Source organism: Triticum dicoccoides, chromosome 4B (assembly GCF_002162155.2).
Source record: "Triticum dicoccoides isolate Atlit2015 ecotype Zavitan chromosome 4B, WEW_v2.0, whole genome shotgun sequence".
In the NCBI taxonomy this organism is placed as follows: Eukaryota; Viridiplantae; Streptophyta; class Magnoliopsida; order Poales; family Poaceae; genus Triticum; species Triticum dicoccoides.
In genome coordinates, this window is record NC_041387.1 from 23,333,483 (window position 1) to 23,340,839 (window position 7,357).

At 48.1% G+C, this 7,357-nt stretch overlaps 1 pseudogene; it reads right to left on the reverse strand.

The window, feature by feature from the left end:
• Window positions 1-2,863: 2,863 nt before the first annotated feature.
• On the reverse strand, window positions 2,864-7,351 carry LOC119294701 (annotated as a pseudogene).
• Window positions 7,352-7,357: the final 6 nt, after the last annotated feature.

The following is a 7,357-nucleotide window of genomic DNA, read 5'->3' on the forward strand; positions in this document are numbered from 1 at the left end:
CATCTTATTGCGGGTGGTCCAAAGAGACCAGCACAGCGCCCCTATGCAGCGCCACAACACACGCCCGATGCTACCCCTCTGAGCAAGAAGGATCCTACGCAGGTCCGAAGCCGAATTGAGATTCCAGTTCTGCGCATAAGCCTCACGGACGGCACTCCAGGCAAAACGGGCTAGATGGCATTTGAAAAAGATGTGGTTGGCATCTTCATGCGCTACACAGAGCGCGCAAGATCCATTCGAAGGGCCGTGTCTAATGGCAATGTTGTTCGAAGAAGGGAGACGGTCACGGAAAGTTGCCATAGAAACACTTTGATCTTCAAAGGGATGGACGCTTTCCATAGCCCCCTAGCTATGTCAAGAGTCGGTCCCTCGGTCAGCTTATTGTAAAGGGACTGGACCGTGAACTTCCCGGAGCTCGAGAGGGACCACAAGACCGAGTCAGCCTCAAGGAGGAGAGAAATACCCTGCAAAGTAGTTAGGAGCCCATCCCAACTAGCTCGCTTTAACGTGTACATAAAAATGTTTCAGATGTAAAAGAAAATTGTTTCATGTATTTCAAAAAGTGTTCAACATGTATAAATTATGTTGTTGTTCTGTGCCAAAAAAAAGGAGAAAACTAATGAGCACGTGCAAATAAACAAAAAAAACTATGAAAACCAAGGTAAAAAGAATGGAGACAATGAAAACTGATAAAGAAGCAAAGAAAACCAATGAAGAAACATAGAAAAAGAAAGAAAAAATAAAAAATGTGAAAGAAAAGAAAAAACAGTGAAAGAAACAAAGAAGAACGAAGAAAAAAGAAAGAAAAAACCTGTAAAAAAATGACGAAGGAAAAAAGGTAAAAAAACAAAGAGAACTCTGATGTGACAAAGAAAACCGAAACAAAAAATAGATAGTAAAAGAAAAAAAAAACCTGGCCGAAACCAACAAACAACACACGATCGAGTGACGAGAAGCCAACGACTGAGAAAGATACACCAAATACTGGCCGGCCCAGGAACAACGGGGGAGGGAATCCTTCACGCGAGAGCTGCTTCCCTCTTGCTATAACCCAGATATAGTTCTCCCGGTGATATTTTGGCGGGAGCACCTAATTAACGAGCGGAGCCTCGCAACGATCAGCGCCACTTGGCGCGCTCTCAGCAATTCGCCACGTGTCACGCTCTGGGCGTTCCCTCCGGATTTTGTTTTTTTTATTTTTCGGCACGTGTTTTCGGCTTTTTAAACGGTTTTTTTAGTTTTTTTTTACGTTTTGGTTTTTCACCGGTCTTCCCTAGCTTTTCGACCAAAAAAAATTCGAAAAAAATAATTTTTTCGCGCAAAAACACATTTTTTCACGATAGGCACGGTTTTGTTTTCGCGAGAGGCACGGTTTTGTTTTCGCGAGAGGCACGGTTGTGCTTTCGCGAGGCAGGGCCGTGCCTCTTGGAAACGAAAAAAATGTGTTTTCTGTTTTTTTTTCTTTCACAAGAAGCGCGGTTTTGCTTCTGCGAGAGGCACGGGCGTGCCTCTTTCGGAAAGGGGAAAAAATGTGTTTTTTGTTTTTTTTCTTTCGCGAGAGGCACGGGCGTGCCTCTTTCGGAAAGGAAAAAAATGTGTTTTCTGTCTTTTTTTTTCGCGAGAGGCACGGCCGTGCCTCTTGGAAACGAAAAAAAACGTGTTTTTTGTTTTTTTTTCTTTTATGAGAGGCACGGTTTTGCTTCCGCGAGAGGCACGGACGTGCCTCTTTCGGAAAGGGAAAAAATGTGTTTTCTGTTTTTTTTTCTTTCGCGAGAGGCACGATTTTGCTTCCGACAGAGGCACGGTTGTGCTTTCGCGAGAGGCACCGGCGTGCCTCTTTCGGAAAGGGAAAAAACGTGTTTTCTGTTTTTTTTCTTTTGCAAGAGGCACGGTTTTGCTTCAGCGAGAGGCACAGTTGTGCTTTCGCGAGAGGCGCGGGCGTGCCTCTTTCGAAAAGGAAAAAGACACGCGTTTTCTGTTTTTTTCTTTCGCGAGAGGCATGGTTTTGCTTCTGTGAGAGGCACAGTTGTGATTTCGTCAGAGGCACGGGCGTGCCTCTTTCGTAAAGGGAAAAAACCCGTGTTCCCGGTTCGGTTTTTTCGTCGGTTTTTTCGTCCGGTTTTTTCGTGAAAAAAAAGTTCATCAAAACCTATCAACATGGGATCTAGTTTTGAAGATCTCGACGCAAGGAATCCAACGGCGAAAGCGGTTGGAGATTTGGGCGCACGGTTTAAGAGATAAAACGTTTTGAATAAACGTATCTACGAAAAAAGGGAAAACTCTCAGGTTGCGACAAGTGACGCACATACACAGCGCTCCACTTGTCGCAACCTGGGGAAGTTAGAGTGATCTCCGTAAGGAATACTCCTTAATTAGTGATTTCGTATTTTGGCCAGTCCTCTAATCTTAATAATAAGCTCGTTTGGCCCAAGATCCTACCAAAATTCTGTTAACAGCAACAGCCCAAGTAGTTGAACTTGGGCCGAATATGCTTAAAATCACACTTACAAGTACATTTCCTGTGCTGAGAAAACTTATAGGAGCATTTCATGTTTCTTCAAAGCAACAACGAAAAATCTTCAGTGGAGGTTTGGCCTCATGACATAACTTTCATTTTTACTGTACTGATTACTGCTTTCTTCGGTCTACTTATTATTATTATTTTGTGGGGACGGTCTACTTATTATTGTACCAATATTACACGTTTTTATCAATATATTTAGCCATTCTCAAAAAAAATCCTAAAACACATGCATTTCTTATGCTGAAAAAACTCAAACGTGCATTTCCTGTTTCTGGTGAGTTTTTTAATGCAAAAAACACCTATTAGCACACATAATTCTGCTAAGCACAGATTAAACCATAAAGCTTACAACTGATAACGAGCACAAAATGGGATTAACAGGCACTTACTACAACTGATAACGAGGACAAAATTTCAACAAAACCAAAGAACAGAAAAAAAATATACATTACGCCTGAAGAATAAAGCTAACACACTACACATCTCAAGAAAGAAAACACAAACTCGTCAGCAACTCATTCATCATCATCTAAAGAAGCAAAGAGAGCGCCACGTCACGCGGCCAGGTCAGCTGCAAGTCCAGGAGGCTTCAGAATGCATCTTCGTCGCCGTCGTCGCAGGGCACGGTGCACTGGATCACGACGCGGGCTCCCGACGGCAGCCTGCGCACACACGATCCACAACAAAAACCTCAATACCATCGTCGCATATCGCGCGGGATCTTCGGTATGTTGCAAGGGGGAAATCAAAGCCTCGAGTGCATACCCAGTGCAGTGACAAAGAGTTGGAGCACTTAACTTTCCTCGATCTTGACGAGCTTCTCCTTGCTCTCCTTCCTGAAGGACTCTACCCTCGACGACGCGTCGGTGAACCGCTTGCTCCCGCCGTCAATCGAGTCCGGCCCGGCCGAGGAGCTCCTCCTGCAGTCCGATACCGGGGACTTCTGCATCTCGCTCTTCGGGTGCAGCAAGGATGACAGTATTGGCGTCCGGGGCAGGCACCTCGAGCGCGGTACCATCTCTTCTTCATCGGGCCCCGTGCAGTCGCAGAGGTTCTCGCCGCCCCTGCGAGATCGTCCATCCATGGTCAAGAACACCACCACATGAATGAATTAACTGGAAACCGATGAAACTCGCATGGTAAGTAAGTAAGTAAGATCCTAGGCAAATGCCAAGGAAATGTTACTGCCTCTGAAACAACTGTTGTGCCAACGACCAAATCTCCTGCTAACAAAAATTCAGACGTATGCTACCTGAATTCTTTGGATTCTAACAGGGTGAAACAGAAAATGGTCCAGCCGGGATCGGGATCGGCGCATGAACCGCGCTGGCATTTGCAGTTCAGTTCACGGATCTGTCCGTCTATAACAGTGACAATTCTTCTAGGATAGCAACAAACACTGTTCATCAGTATGAAGCAATAGGATATCTGCTACTGCTGCATTTTCAGTTGAGCAACTGAAGAATCTCGCCAGCCAGCCATGTAGTGTGGTCCTCTAAACTACATCTGACATATGCTCGTGCTGTGTCTGGCAATGAACAAGTGAAGCTACTGCCATAGAATTAAAACTGTAGAATTGGAGTAGTGACAAAAAGGAGTAACAGGAGGGCAAAAAAATCTTCAGAAGAAAGAAAATTGTCACCCTTTACTTTCGGTAACTCCTGCTTTGCACCAATCTACCCATGTTCTTCATCTACCAACTAACAAGAACTTGTGCAAGGCAAGCTACGTATGGCGCTGTTCCTAGTTCAAAAATATGCATCGCATTGTCCAAAACAGAACTACTAAGGTGAAATGCGCAAAAGTAAAATTTCCGATCTCGCTTAGTAGGCGCGTCTACCAATTTTGCAATGCCCTGACCTCGGTTTTCTTCAGTAGATTCCCTGTACTTTGTTATTTTGTTTGCTGCATGGATGCCAGCTGCACCATGGCAACGCAGGACATGAACTTAGCAGTGCCGTTGGCACCGAGCTAACTGCAAAATGGCCTCGTCTAGAGTCCGGGGATCACTAAATGGCGGAAAAGCAATGGTCCTTGAATTCATAAAATCTATATGGTACGTGGCACTTTTCCTATCTCTAAATTCTCCGAGCCCAGCCTACCCTAACCCCCCCTTTCTGTGGATATTATGCGCAACTCAATGCTCTTAAATGAGCAATCACTGCAAAAGTTCAGCTTCAATATCCATATTTCAAACGCTGACATCTCATGACTACAAAATAGAAATGATTTTGCAAAATGAAGCACCCAATCAATCAAATCTAAGTTGGCATGCTTAAAACACCAAGGTGAAGTATGAAGCTGTCAAGTATTTTCTGAGACAGAAAAACACACAAGGGAAAAATGCATTATAGGATTGTAAAGTATGAACTGTCAAGTAACCGCTACAGAATTAGCCACAAACCTATTTTCTTAACCAGTGGCATAGGTCAAGTAATACAAATAGTCTTAAGTTATCTAAGCACAAAAGGGAAAATTTCTAAATTCTAAGCTATTTAAGCACAACCGAAATGTAACGCGGAAGCACTGAATTTACCTTTCTGCGTTATACGAAGAAGACCTTTTAAGCACCGAGTGCCTCTCGGCGGGAACGTCTCTCTGCGTCTTGGTCTCGATGATGCTCCCACTAAAATACTCCTTATCTTCAATCCGTGTCCCAATGAATCTGGGGTTCTCTGATAGGTAATCGAGCTCACCCATCATCATGGAGCGAGAAATCAGCGGCGACGGGAACTTCAGGTTCGGGAACCTTGGCTTGTAAGCCCCAACAAGGCCAATGTTGTCATGATCCTTCACTGAAAGTGAACCACAGGTGATGAGCTGCATCAGCACATTCGCCGGCCTCAGCTTCGGGCAGGTCGGCACGACAATGTCATCCTCCTCAAGAATCCTGAAGCTGTTAGCTGACGCGTTGTCGGCACGTATCAACGACTCCAAGCTCTCGGACTTGCCATGGGTTGAGGCCATGCTCAGTGGAGTGGCACAGTGGGACATGACATCCCTGGAGATCCCCTGGAGCTCGGCCGACCGGCGCGGATGGCTCTGCTGCCGGTACTCGGTAACATCACGAACCACAGCGTCATGATCAGTGCTCAGACTCTTCTTGTGCATCTCAGGTGCTCTCCGAGCTGATCTTCTGCTGAGGTCATCGGTTTGAGTTGCGGCATCCATCAAACCGGTGGGCTTGAAAACCCTGAATTCTGCCGGCGTCGGCCGTGACATGACAGTCCTCTGAGGCTCCAACTCCGGCGACATTGTCTCCGAGGAGGTGCCCCGGCAGGGCGAGGGGGAGTCGTCCTCGTCCCGGGAAGGCACCGATGGCACGCGCCGAGGCTTGGCTTCTCTGACTGTCACACTGGGTGGGGAGGAGGAGAAGGAGGCCTCCCTTGACAAAGGCAACCTTGTACAGTTGTACTACCCTCTTTCACCCTGCTCTGCTGCTTCTGGTTGCCATTACTACCATGGTGAAATTGACCTGCACATATTTAAACAAACAGGCAAAAGATGGTATGGCAACACCAATCAGCACTCAAGCTCCCAGTCGATGTTCACAAGAGCAAATGGCAGCTCGAAGGGAACAAAAAGAATTACCTGAAGAAGGTTGGTCCAGGATCTCGGAGCCCTTGAGCACATACTCGCCGTCGGTGGCCGGGAGGACGAGGTCGTCCTCTGCGAGATCGTGCCACACAAACCCATTCTTGTAGCTCCTGGAAATTCAGGAACTCAAAAATTCAGAAAACTTCTTGTCAACTCGCCAAAGTTCAGACAACTCATGGAGTGCATGGAGTTCAGAAAATTCAGAGAACTCCATGAGATTCTTCAAAGAATTTCGCTTGGTTGCTTGGTAGCTTGGTTGGTTTACCTCTTGCAGGACCAGGAGTACATGGAGGCCATGCCCTTGCCGCGCACCATGTTGAGGTGACGAATCACATCTGCGCACCAAAGCAATCAACCAACCAATCAATCAATCGCCATTACACAAGCTGTGGTACGAGCAGACTGACTGCGCTGCACGCGGGGGCCATGTGGCGGCGGCGTCCGTCCGTGCACTGACCTCGGAGGTAGAGCCCGTCGGAGGAGGAGGGCGCCGGCACCTCGACGAAGTGCGGGTGCTCGAGGTGGCGGCTCCGCGTGAGGTAGTACACCACCGGCACCTTCCTCGCCGGCGGCCTCCGCCGCTCCGGGCTCCGCGGCCGCCTCCCCCGCCCCTCCATCCCCCGCGCCGAGACCGAAGCGCCTCTCCCCCGCCCTCGGCAATGGCAGACTGCCAAAATGCACACCTGCAAGATCGCGGAGCCAGCGTCAGTTCGCCTGGCTGGCTCGAAATCAGCGCCGGAGGGGACTAGCAGAGGCAGAGCATCCGAAGAAAAAGGTGTTTGGACCCTTGCGGCTGTTCCGTCCGTCCATCCGTCGGGCGGCACAAAATACAAGATCATGGCCGGAATTGGCTCGCCGGGTGCCACCAAAATCCGGTAGCTTCCCGGCGAGCAAGAAAACAGCGGGGCGGGGGTACCTCCGAGACGGCGGAAGCTTTCGGCAATGGAGGAATCACCCGGCGCGCGCCTCCAGAACCTGCATTTTAGTATTTTTCTTTGAGCAATCAGAGGAGAACGGAGAACAGGGAGGGAATTCTACTACTCCAAGAAGAAGAAATCGGTTCTGCGAGGTAGGCGCTGGGTAGAGGTACATGAAAGGCTGAACCGGAAGGCTCCGGCCAAAATTCAACCCACACGGGAGGTGGACTGGAGTGGGGATGGCTGCGGCGCGGAAGCTTTTATTGGAGCCACGCTTGGGGAGGACAGGCCACGCTTGCGGCCGGGTGAGAGAGAGAGA